Source organism: Kogia breviceps, chromosome 6, assembly GCF_026419965.1.
Source record: "Kogia breviceps isolate mKogBre1 chromosome 6, mKogBre1 haplotype 1, whole genome shotgun sequence".
NCBI classification, from domain to species: Eukaryota; Metazoa; Chordata; class Mammalia; order Artiodactyla; family Physeteridae; genus Kogia; species Kogia breviceps.
In genome coordinates this window covers 7,574,903-7,586,717 of record NC_081315.1, presented here as the reverse complement: position 1 = coordinate 7,586,717, position 11,815 = coordinate 7,574,903, and the positions used below count along the sequence as shown (strand labels likewise).

The window sequence follows — 11,815 nt, the reverse complement described above, 5'->3', positions numbered from 1 at the left end:
ACACAAGGATGGGAAAAGGAGAGTCAAGGAGTAGGTAGAAAGTTTCCTGTTAATGTACATTTCCAGGTTGCACATGAAGAACCTATTAAAATACTAGATTTGCCTAAGTTGTTGGTGTTGAGAAGATGGGCTTTCATTCTTGCCCTTTTCATCTTTTAACAAACTCCATTACTCCTCTCCTTTTCCTCTCATCTCCCTACTCTCCTATACACACAAAGGTCCAAAATTCTTACCAATCGAACAAAGTAGCCCCTTACAGAATTCTGTGGTGATTGGAAATGTTAAAGCACCTCCCTAAGTAACTTTCATTTTTAATTGAAAATAATTTAAATCCAGCACTTCATTACTCCCTTCAACTGCCTGCCACATTTTGGTTTTAATGCTGGTGACTCTGAAATCAGTATTGGATTAAAAGAAAGACTAGTTGGACAGCATCCTGAGAAACCAATTTCCAAGGGACTTTCTGCCATTCCTGAAAAAGTAATGAAATGAATACAGTGGTATTGACCAGGACTCTTCAGGGAGTGTGCTGAAAGCTGTGGCGGGAGCTGGAGATGAGGTGGTCAACTCCCAGGGAGCGTGCTCAAGTCACAGTAGAAAGATGACTGGACAAATATTTAAAGAATATAAGCCACCCGAATTTAACTTCCTCAAGAGTGGGGATGTTTGCTTTAATTAGTGGTGTATATTGTCCTCATATCTAGGTGCCTGGGTCATGATAAACACTCAGTAAACAGTTCTGTGAATGAATGAGTGGCTTTTAAATGGGCCAGACTATTAGCTTGCCTGCAGTACCCACACGATTCGCTCTGACTTTTTTTTGAGAGGGTCATGGTTGTTGGAAATTTTAATTGATGCTCCTACCAACCTGGTTCTGGAGAACTGGGGGGCCCAGCATCATCCGGGAAACTAACATCTAACTCATGGGTTTTTAACTTTCTCGCTGTGAACTGCGATGAGGCTGGGGCAGAAAGTGTGGAGAGGAGAGTCTATTTTCATACAGGGCTGATTAAAAGACCAAAGTTTATAGGCGGAAGCTATAAATTGCCTATGTCTGTTCTGGTTCTGGATTACACTTCCTGGTGGTTTCATAGGTCTTGACTGAGGTCTATCCTAGAAGAAACTTATAATCTAATGTCAGAGCAGATTCTGGGAAGGTTTTGGCGAAGGGTATTACAGGACGTTGTTGTAGGATCTCTCCAAATTCCCACACAAAAACAGACAGAGCAACTAGATAACAAAACTGAAAACCATGGAAAACATGTACAACAAAACTAAATGTTTTAGTCCTATTGCTGCCTTAAAAACCATTTCACTACTCTATATCTTAAAACAACTACTATTTTGTTATCTCTCATAGCTAGGGCTGCAGTCATCTGAGGAGTCAATTGAAACAGAATATTCCATATCGCTCTCATATGGTCGTTTCTGGGGAGCTGGAACGGTTATTCTGGGCACTTTAGTTCTCCCTCCCATGGCCTCTCCTTGTGGCTTGGCCTTTTTGCATGGTGGCAGGAGTCCAAGAGCTGCCAGAATGTCACTGTCTCCATATTCTAATGGTCAAATCAATCACAGGGCCATCCCAGATTCAGAAGGAGAAATCGTCTCTATCTTTTGATGTGGAGAGCAGAACGGATGTACAGGGAGCGGAGGAAATGTTGAGGCCATTTTAGAGATTGGTTACCACACTACATGACAGGTTGTAGCCACAAACTCCAAACAAAGTGGCTGAGGACAAGCCACCAACTGCCACAATTCCTACATCATCCGTGCAGGACTAAGCAGAGGGAAGCAACAGGACATCGGATTGCACATGCGAACAGGAAACAACAACATGGTCGATAATTGTTGCTGGTAGGTGCGAAGGGAACGTAATAAAATCTGAAAGATCTGGAGCAGTCTAGCCCTTAATCGTTCTCAAAACAGACACCACAAGCTGCCTTCCAGGACAGACCGACGTAGAGGAGAAACTGCTGGGAGTGGAATAAAAATTACACAGAATAGGTAAAGTAGAGAAGGCACAAATAAGTGTGAGAGAGCGAAATGGATACAGCAAGTCTTAGAAAGCAAGCTGCTATATTTTTTAACACAATATGAGAACAAGAGAAGAGGGTGAAAGCTACCCTGAGCTATATCTCCTTCCAAAAGTTCAGGAAAACCAATTTCATATAAAAACAGCAAAAAGCTATGAAGTTTAGATTACAGCAGAAAACAAACAACCTTATAGACACTGAAACCATGTTGAGAATATATCAAAACTGTGACATTCTATTTTAAATAGCAAAAAGACATTATGAAAATGGCACAATCGGTGAAAAACAACATAAATAGAAGTTAGAATAATTCAGAAATTATTGAAAGTCATGAAAATTTTGAAATAAGAGAAAAATTTTGAAAATGAAGACTAAACTAAAAGGAACAAAAGAGGGAATAGGGGGCTTCCCTGGTGGCGCAGTGGTTGAGAATCTGCCTGCCAATGGATGAGACACAGGTTCGAGCCCTGGTCTGGGAAGATCCCACGTGCCGCGGAGCAACCAGGTCCGTGAGCCACAACTACTGAGCCTGCGCGTCTGGAGCCTGTGCTCCGCAACAAGCGAGGCCACGATAGGGAGAGGCCCGCGTGCCGCGATGAAAAGTGGCCCCCGCTTGCCACAACTAGAGAAAGCCCTCGTGAAGAAACGAAGACCCAACACAGCCAAAAATAAATAATTATTTTTTTAAAAAAAAAAGAGGGAATAAACACAACAGATAATTCCTTAAGAGAACTAGGAGACAAAAAAAAAAGGAAAATGTTTTAAATTTAAAAGAAATGGGGGGGGGAGACTTCAAAATGGCAGACGAGTAAGACATGGAGAGCACCTCCCTCCCCACAATTACATAAAAAATACATCTGCATGTGGAAAAACTCCCACAGAACACCAACTGAACACTGGCAGAAGACCTCAGACTTCCAAAAAGGAAACGATTAAAATGTCCACAAAATTTCACACCCCCATGCTCTATAAAGCAAGCCATGTGGCTGACAGGGTCTTGGTGCTGCGGCTGGGTGTCAGGCCTGAGTCTCTGAGGTGGGAGAGCTGAGATCAGGACATAGGTCCACCAGAGACCTCCCGGCTTCATGCAATATCAAACGGCAAAAGCTCTCCCAGAGATCTCCATCTCAATACTAATACCCAGCTCCACTCAACAACCAGCAAGCTACAGTGCTGGACACCCAATGCCAAACAACGAGCAAGACAGGAACAAAAACCCACCCATTAGCAGACAGGCTGCCTAAAATGATAATAACGTCACAGTCACCCCAAAACACACCACCGGACTTGGTGCTGCCTACTAAAAAGACAAGATCAGCTTCATCCACCAGAACACAGGCACCAGTTCCCTCCACCAGGAAGCCTACACAACCCACTGAACCAACCTTAGCCACTAGGGGCAGTCACCAAAAACAATGGGAACTACAAACCTGCAGCCTGCAAAAAGGAGACCCCAAACACAGTAAGTTAAGCAAACTGAGAAGACAGAGAAACACACAGCGGATGAAGAAGCAAGCTAAAAACCCACCAGACAAAACAAATGAAGAGGAAATAGGCAGTCTACCTGGAAAAGAAATCAGAGTAATGATAGTAAAGATGATCCAAAATCTTGGAAATAGAACAGAGGAAATACAAGAAATGTTTAACAAGGAGAACTAAAGAGCAAACAATGATGTACAATGCAATAAATGAAATTAAAAATTCTCTAGAAAGAATCAGTAGCAGAATAACCGAGGCAGAAGAACAGATAAGGGACCTGGAAGATAAAATAGTGGAAATAACTACCGCAGAGCAGAATAAAGAAAAAAGAATGAAAAGAATTGAGGACAGTCTCAGAGACCTCTGGGACAACATTAAATGCACCAACATTCGAATTATAGGGGTCCCAGAAGAAGAAGAGAAAAAGGGACTGAGAAAATTTGAAGAGATTATAGTTGAAAACTTCCCTAATACTGGAAGGGAGATAGTCAATTAAGTTCAGGAAGTGGAGAGAGTCCCACAGTGGATAAGTCCAAGGAGAAACACACCAAGACACACATTAATCAAACTATCAAACATTAAATACAAAGAAAAAATATTAAAAGCAGTAAGGGAAAAACAACAAATAACATACAAGGGAATCCCCATAAGGTTAACAGCTGATCTTTCAGCAGAAACTCTGCAAGCCAGAAGGAGTGGCAGGACATATTTAAAATGATGAAGGAGAAAAACCTACAACCAAGATTACTCTACCCATCAAAAATCTCATCCAGATTTGACGGAGAAATTAAAACCTTTACAGACAAGCAAAAGCTAAGAGAATTCAGCACCACCAAACCAGCTTTACAACAAGTGCTAAAGGAACTTCTCTAGACAGGAAACACAGAGAAGGAAAAGACCTACAATAACAAACCCAAAACAATTAAGAAAATGGCAATAGGGTCATACATATCAGTAATTACCTTACATGTAAGTGGATTAAATGCTCCAACCAAAAGAGCTAGACTGGCTGAATGGATACAAAAACAAGACCCATATATATGCTCTCTACAAGAGACCCACTTCAGACCTAGGGACACATACAGACTGAAGGTGAGGGGATGGAAAAAGATATTACATGCAAATAGAAATCATAAGAAAGCTGGAGTAGCAAGTCTCATATCAGACAAAATAGACTTTAAAATAAAGACTATTACAAGAGACAAAAAATGATACTACATAATGATCAAGGGATCAATCCAAGAAGAAGATATAACAATTGTAAATATTTATGCACCCAACATAGGAGCATCTCAATACATAAGGCAAATGTTAACAGCCATAAAAGGGGAAATCAACAGTAATGCAATCATAGTAGGGGACTTTAACAACCCACTTTCACCAACGGACAGATCACCCAAAATGAAAATAAATAAGGAAACACAAGCTTTAAATGATACCTTAGACAAAATGGGCTTAATTGATATTTACAGGACATTCCATCCCAAAACAACACAATACATTATCTTCTCAAGTGTTCATGAAACCTTCTCCAGGATAGATCACATCTTGGATCACAAATCAAGCCTTGGTAAATTTAAGAAAATTGAAATCATATCAAGTACCTTTTCTGACCACAACGCTATGAAACCAGATATCAAATACAGGAAAAACTGTGTAAAAAATACAAACACATGGAGGCTAAACAATTCTCTAATAAATAACCAGGAGATCAATGAAGAAATCAAAGAGGAAATAAAAAGAAACCTAGAAACAAATGACAATGAAAACATGAAGACCCAAAACCTATGGGATACAGCAAAAGCAGTTTTAAGAGGGAAGTTTATTTATTTTATTTTATTTTTATTTTTATTTATTTATTTATTTTTTGTGGTACACGGGCCTCTCACTGTTGTGGCCTCTCCCGTTGCGGAGCACAGGCTCCGGACGCGCAGGCTCAGCAGCCATGGCTCACGGGCCTAGTTGCTCCGCGGCATGTGGGATCTTCCCAGACCGGGGCATGAACCTGTGTCCCCTGCATCGGCAGGCGGACTCTCAACCACTGCGCCACCAGGGAAGCCCCAAGAGGGAAGTTTATAGCAGTACAATCTTGCCTCAAGAAACAAGAAAAATCTCAAATAAACAACCTAACCTTTCACCTAAAGCAGTTAGAGAAAGAAGAACAAAAAACACCCCAAATTTAGCAGAAGGAAAGAAATAATAAAGATCAGATCAGAAGTAAATGAAAAAGAAATGAAGGAAAAAATAGTAAAGATCAATAAAACTAAAAGCTGGTTCTTTGAGAAGATAAACAAAGTTGATAAACCATTAGCCAGACTCACCAAGAAAAAAAGGAAGAAGACTCAAATCAACAGAATTAGAAATGAAAAAGAAGTAACAACTGACATTGTAGAAATACAAAGGATCATAAGAGATTACTGCAAGCAGCTATATGCCAATAAAATGGACAATCTGAAAGAAATGCACAAATTCTTGGAAAATCACAACCTTCTCAGACAGATCCAGGAAGAAATAGAACATATAAACAGACCAATTAGAAGCACTGAAATTGAAACTGTGATTAAAAATCTTCCAACAAACAAAAGCCCAGGACCAGATAGCTTCCCAGGCGAATTCTATCAAACATTTAGAGAAGAGCTAACACCTATCCTTCTCAAACTCTTCCAAAATATAGCAGAGGGAGGAACACTCCCAAACTCATACTACGAGGCCACCATCACCCTGATACCAAAACCAGACAAAGATGTCACACAAAAAAGAAAACTACAGGCCAATATCACTGATGAACATAGATGCAGAAATCCTCAACAAAATATGAGCAAACAGAATCCAACAGAACATTAAAAGGATCATACACCATGATCAAGTGGGGTTTATCCCAGGAATGCAAGGATTCTTCAATATACGCAAATCAATCAATGTGATGCACCATAAAACAAACTGAAGGATTAAAAACCGCGTGATCATCTCAATAGCTGCAGAAAAAGTTTTCAACAAAATTCAACACCAATTTATGATAAAAATTCTCCAGAAAGTAGGCAGAGAGGGAACTTACCTCAACATAATAAAGGCCATATATGACAAACCTACAGCCAACATCATTCTCAATGGTGAAAAACTGAAACCATTCCCAGTAAGATCAGGAACAAGACAAGGTTGCCCACTCTCTCCAGTATTATTCAACGTAGTTTTGGAAGTTTTAGCTACAGCAATTAGAGACAAAAAAAGAAAAAAGTAATCCAAACTGCAAAGAAGAAGTAAAACTGTCACTGTTTGCAGATGACATGATTCTAAACATAGAGAATCCTAAAGATGCTTCCAGAAAACTACTAGAGCTAATCAATGCCTTTGGTAAAGTAGCAGAATACAAAATTAATGCACAGAAATCGCTTGCATTCCTATACAACAATGATGAAAATTCTGAAAGAGAAATTAAGGAAACACTCCCATTTATCATTGCAACAAAAAGAATAAAATACCTAGGAATAAACCTATCTAAGGAGACAAAAGACTTGTATGCAGAAAACTATAAGACACAGATGAAAGAAATGAAAGACAATACAAACAGATGGAGAGATATACCATTTTCTTGGACTGGAAGAATCAACATTGTGAATGTGACTATACTACCCAAAGCAATCTACAGATTCAATGCAATCCCTATCAAACTACCAATGGCATTTTTCACAGAACTAGAACAAACAATTTCACAATTTGTGTAGAAACACAAAAGACCCCTAATAGCCAAAACAATCTTGAGAAAGAAAAACGGAGCTGGGGGAATCAGGCTCCCTGATTTCAGACTATCCTACAAAGCTACAGTAATCAAGACAATATGGTACTGGCACAAAACCAGAAATATAGATCAATGGAACAGGATAGAAAGCCCAGAGATAAACCCACGCACATATGGTCACCTTATTTTTGACAAAGGTGGCAAGAATATACAATGAAGAAAAGACAGCCTCTTCAATAAGTGGTCCTGGGGAAACTGAACAGCTACATGGAAGAGAATGAAATTAGAACACTCCCTAGCACCATATACAAAAACAAACTCAAAATGGATTAAAGACCTAAATGTAAGGCCAGACACTATAAAACTCTTACAGGAAAACATAGGGAAAACACTCTATGACATAAATCACAGCAATCTCCTTTTTGACCCACCTCCTAGAGAAATGTAAATAAAACCAAAAATAAACAAATGAAACTTAAAAGCTTTTGCACAGCAAAGGAAACCATAAACAAGATGAAAAGACAACCGTCAGAATGGGAGGGAGAAAATATTTGCACATGAAGCCACTGACAAAGGATTAATCTCCAAAATATACAAGCAACTCATGCAGCTCAATATCAAAAAAACAAACAATCCAATCCAGAAATGGGCAGACCTAAATAGACATTTCTCCAAAGAAGATATACAGATTGCCAACAGACACGTGAAAGAGTGCTCAACATCACTTGTCGTTACAGAAATGCAAATCAAAACTACAATGAGATATCATCTCACCCCAGTCAGAATGGCCACCATCAAAAAATCTACAAACAATAAATGCTGGAGAGGGTGTGGAGAAAAGGGAACCCTCTTGCACTGTTGGTGGGAATGTAAATTGATACAGCCACTATGGAGAACAGTAGGGAGGTTCCTTAAAAAACTAAAAATAGAACTACCATACAACCCAGCAATCCCACTACTGGGCATATACCCCGAGAAAACCATAATTCAAAAAGAGTCATGTACCACAATATTCATTGTAGCTCTATTTACAATAGCCAGTACATGGAAGCAACCTAAATGTTTATCGACAGATGAATGGATAAAGAAGATGTGGCACATATATACAATGGAATATTACTCAGCCATAAAAAGGAATGAAATTGAGTTATTTGTAGTGAGGTGGATGGACCTAGGGATCATCATACAGAGTGAAGTAAGTCAGAAAGAGAAAAACAAGTACTTGCTAACACATATATAGGCAATCTAAGAAAAAAAAAAAAGGTCATGAAGAGCCTAGGGGTAGAATGGGAACAAAGATGCAGACCTACTAGAGAATGGACTTGAAGTTACGGGGAGGGGGAAGGGTAAGCTGGGACGAAGTGAGAGAGTGGCATGGACATACATACACTACCAAATGTAAAATAGATAGCTAGTGGGAAGCAGCCACATAGCACAGGGAGATCAGCTCGGTGCTTTGTGACCACCTAGAGGGGTGGGATAGGGAGGGTGGGAGGGAGGGAGACACAAGAGGGAGGAGATATGGGGATATATGTATATGTATAGCATATTCACTTTGTTATAAAGCAGAAACTAACACACCATTGTAAAGCAATTATACTCCTATAATGATGTTAAAAAAATCTATTAGTCTACTTCCTTTCCTGAACACAGAAAATTACATGCATAAATATCAGTTGTGATCTATGTGCTTGTTCCTAATTCTATTTCAGTAAACTAATTTTGGATTTTAGTTTTCTACTCTTCAATTTTCTTCTCTCTTCTTTCTTTAGCTGCTCCCAATAACTTCACTTTTTATTATCTGTTAATATCTTTAGGGCTAGACAGACCCCTATACGACACTTTGTAAAAGATAATATTTCTTCTTTCTTTGCATAATTTAAAGGAATAAATAGCTTTGTCCAGGTTCCTATTTACTACAACTTAGGTTGAACCATTTGCAATTGCTTTTTTTTAGGTTAAAAAAAGAACAGTTGAAATGAGGCAACCAGCACTGCCCTACATTACAGCGGAACAATGTGGGCTTAGGGGCGCCGACCCCTGCACCATCGAAAATCAGCCTATAACTTAGTCAGCCATGCATATCCTTGGTTCCTCTGTATCTTGGGTTTTGTATCTGCAGATTTAACCAACTAGGGATAATGTAATACTATAGCAGATATTTATTGAAAAGAATCTGCGTATGCAGTTCAAACCCATGTTTGTTCAAGGGTCAACTATACATCTTTCTTCTCTCTCCATCTCATCTTCTTTTTTGTAATTGCTCTATGAATCCTATGCTTCTGGCATCCTCATCTATTCTTTCTACCCCTCAATACCTTCTACTTCTAATCAGTGGTTCATCTGACTCAGAATTCCCTCCTCGCCACCGATTGTATTAATCAGGGTTCACCACAGAAACAGAACCAATAGGATATGTAAAGCTATATAAGAGATATAGATGTAGATATAGGAATAGGCACATGATTATGGAGGCTGAGAAGTTCCATGGAAGTTAACAATACTTAAATACTGATATAAAGTCAATACATTTCCTTGTGTTCCATGATAAGGGAATAAGAGAGGAAAGAAGATATTTGAGGTATATATACACACACATATATATATTCACACGCAAATGTATTCATAGCAAAATAAGGAGGAAATGCTCATGCTCATGACGGTTTCAGTCCTTATTTCTGTAACTGGCCACGTGGCCATAGTTGATATTTGTAACTGTCTTCATCTACTACCCATTCTATGTCTTTTGCCTCCAGCAAGCACCTCGGCTGGTCATGGTTCTTACCTGGTGAAGTCACACAAATCTTCATTCCTGGAGGGCCCGGGCCATTTGTAGTCCTGCCTGCATTGGGTGGTTGTAGTTTTCCATTTACCTTAATCACAAGGCACGATAATACTGAGACTCCCTAACAGATCTCCTGTGTTCCAGACATATGTTTCCTTACCTCCACTGTGGAATAATAATTCAATCTCCCCTCCGTGATCATGATCCGTCACCCCAGCCAACACTGTAACTCTATTCTTTTTTTTTTTTTTTTTTTTAATTTTTGTGGTACGCGGGCCTCTCACCGCTGTGGCCCCTCCCGCTGCGGAGCACAGGCTCCGGACGCGCAGGCGCAGCGGCCACGGCTCACGGGCCCAGCCGCTCCGCGGCACGTGGGATCCTCCCGGACCGGGGCACGAACCCGCGTCCCCTGCGTCGGCAGGCGGACTCCCAACCACTGCACCACCAGGGAAGCCCTGTAACTCTATTCTTTACCTGTTGTTTCAGAGGCATGAGTAGCTCCAAGTGGCCAGGCGCCGGTATTAGCCTCCAGGTGAATGGAGTCATTGTTGAGTCTCCTGGTGGAAGCACTGCCCCCTCTGGAACTAAGATCTCTAGGTCAGCAAAGCATAAAGTCACAGAAACAGGAAGCAAAAATTTCGCTAGTGGGTCACTAGGGTTAACAGTGAGTGGTGCCACCACAATCTCTACCTCTTGATCACTGGACTCATGAGTCCTGGCTATCATATAAATATGATACCGCACCATATATTGGACGCTGATTTAGAGCATATGCAGCTTTCTGTAGAACCTTACCCCCGCCCTGAAAAGTATTACCGCCTCGCTGGCTTCGTAACTGAGTCTTCAAAATGTCACTCCACCATTCTCTCAAGCCAGCTACTTCAGGATGGTGAGGAACGTGGCGAGACATGTGAATTCCATGAGCACATGGCCACCGTAGCACTTCTTTCGCTCTGATTTGAGTTCCCTGAGCAGAAGCAACGCTGCGTGGAAAATCGTGACCGTGGACAAGGCATTCCGTAAATCCATGGATGGCAGCTTTGGCATAAGCGCTGCATGCAGAGAAGGCAAATCAATATCTAGAGCAAGTGTCTGTTCCAGTAAGAACAAAATACTGCCCCTTCCATGATGGAAGCAGCCCAGCTGATCAGCCCGCACCAGGTAGCTGGCTGTTCACCCCAGGGAGCGAGGCCGTGTGAGGGCTCGGTGTCAGAATCGGCTGCTGGCAGGGCGGGCGCTCAGTGGTGGCCGCAGCCAGGCTGGTCTTGGTGAGAGGGAGTCTGCGCTGCCGAGCCCATGCGTCTCGTCCATTCTGCCGCCACGGCCCCTTTGCTCATGGACACACTGGGCGATGACAGGGGTCTGGGGAAGGGGGCTGACTGGTGTCCACAGGCCGTGACATCCTGTCCTACTGACTGTTAGAACCCTCCTCTGCTTACGTCACCTTTCGGTGTGCATTTCCATAGGACACAGATATCTTCATGCTTTTTCCCACTCAGAGAGATCTGTCAACGTACGTGCTCCTCAAATCTCTGCCTCAGCGCTTTTCCAGGCACGCCTCTTCCAAGCCCGTGATCCTCCAGTCAGACCGCGGCCACAGCCCGTGAGTCAGGACAGAGTTGCACACCTGCCCTTTTCTCCCTCTGGGCAGAGTGAACAAACAGGGGCCCTGCCGCCAGCCGCGGCGGGTCCTCAAAGTGCAGCAACAACCGACGAGAGGGGGTAGGGAACTGAACGCACCAAGGTACGGGATCAGAAGGGCACAGACAACTGACGGTTGCA

The 11,815-nt window shown here is 41.6% G+C and overlaps 1 protein-coding gene and 1 long non-coding RNA gene across 3 annotated transcripts in view; one reads left to right on the top strand and one right to left on the bottom strand.

Moving 5' to 3' along the window:
- The window catches only part of LOC136794341 (uncharacterized), a 251,596-nt gene that overhangs the window by 227,707 nt on the left and 12,074 nt on the right, over positions 1-11,815 (top strand). The window lies entirely within an intron of this gene.
- The window catches only part of DSPP (dentin sialophosphoprotein), a 74,999-nt gene continuing 73,887 nt past the window's right edge, over positions 10,704-11,815 (bottom strand). Inside the window, exon 9 of the transcript XR_010840954.1 lies at positions 10,704-11,085. The gene's annotated coding sequence lies outside the window, so the exon portion shown is untranslated. The remainder of the gene's footprint in view (positions 11,086-11,815) is intronic.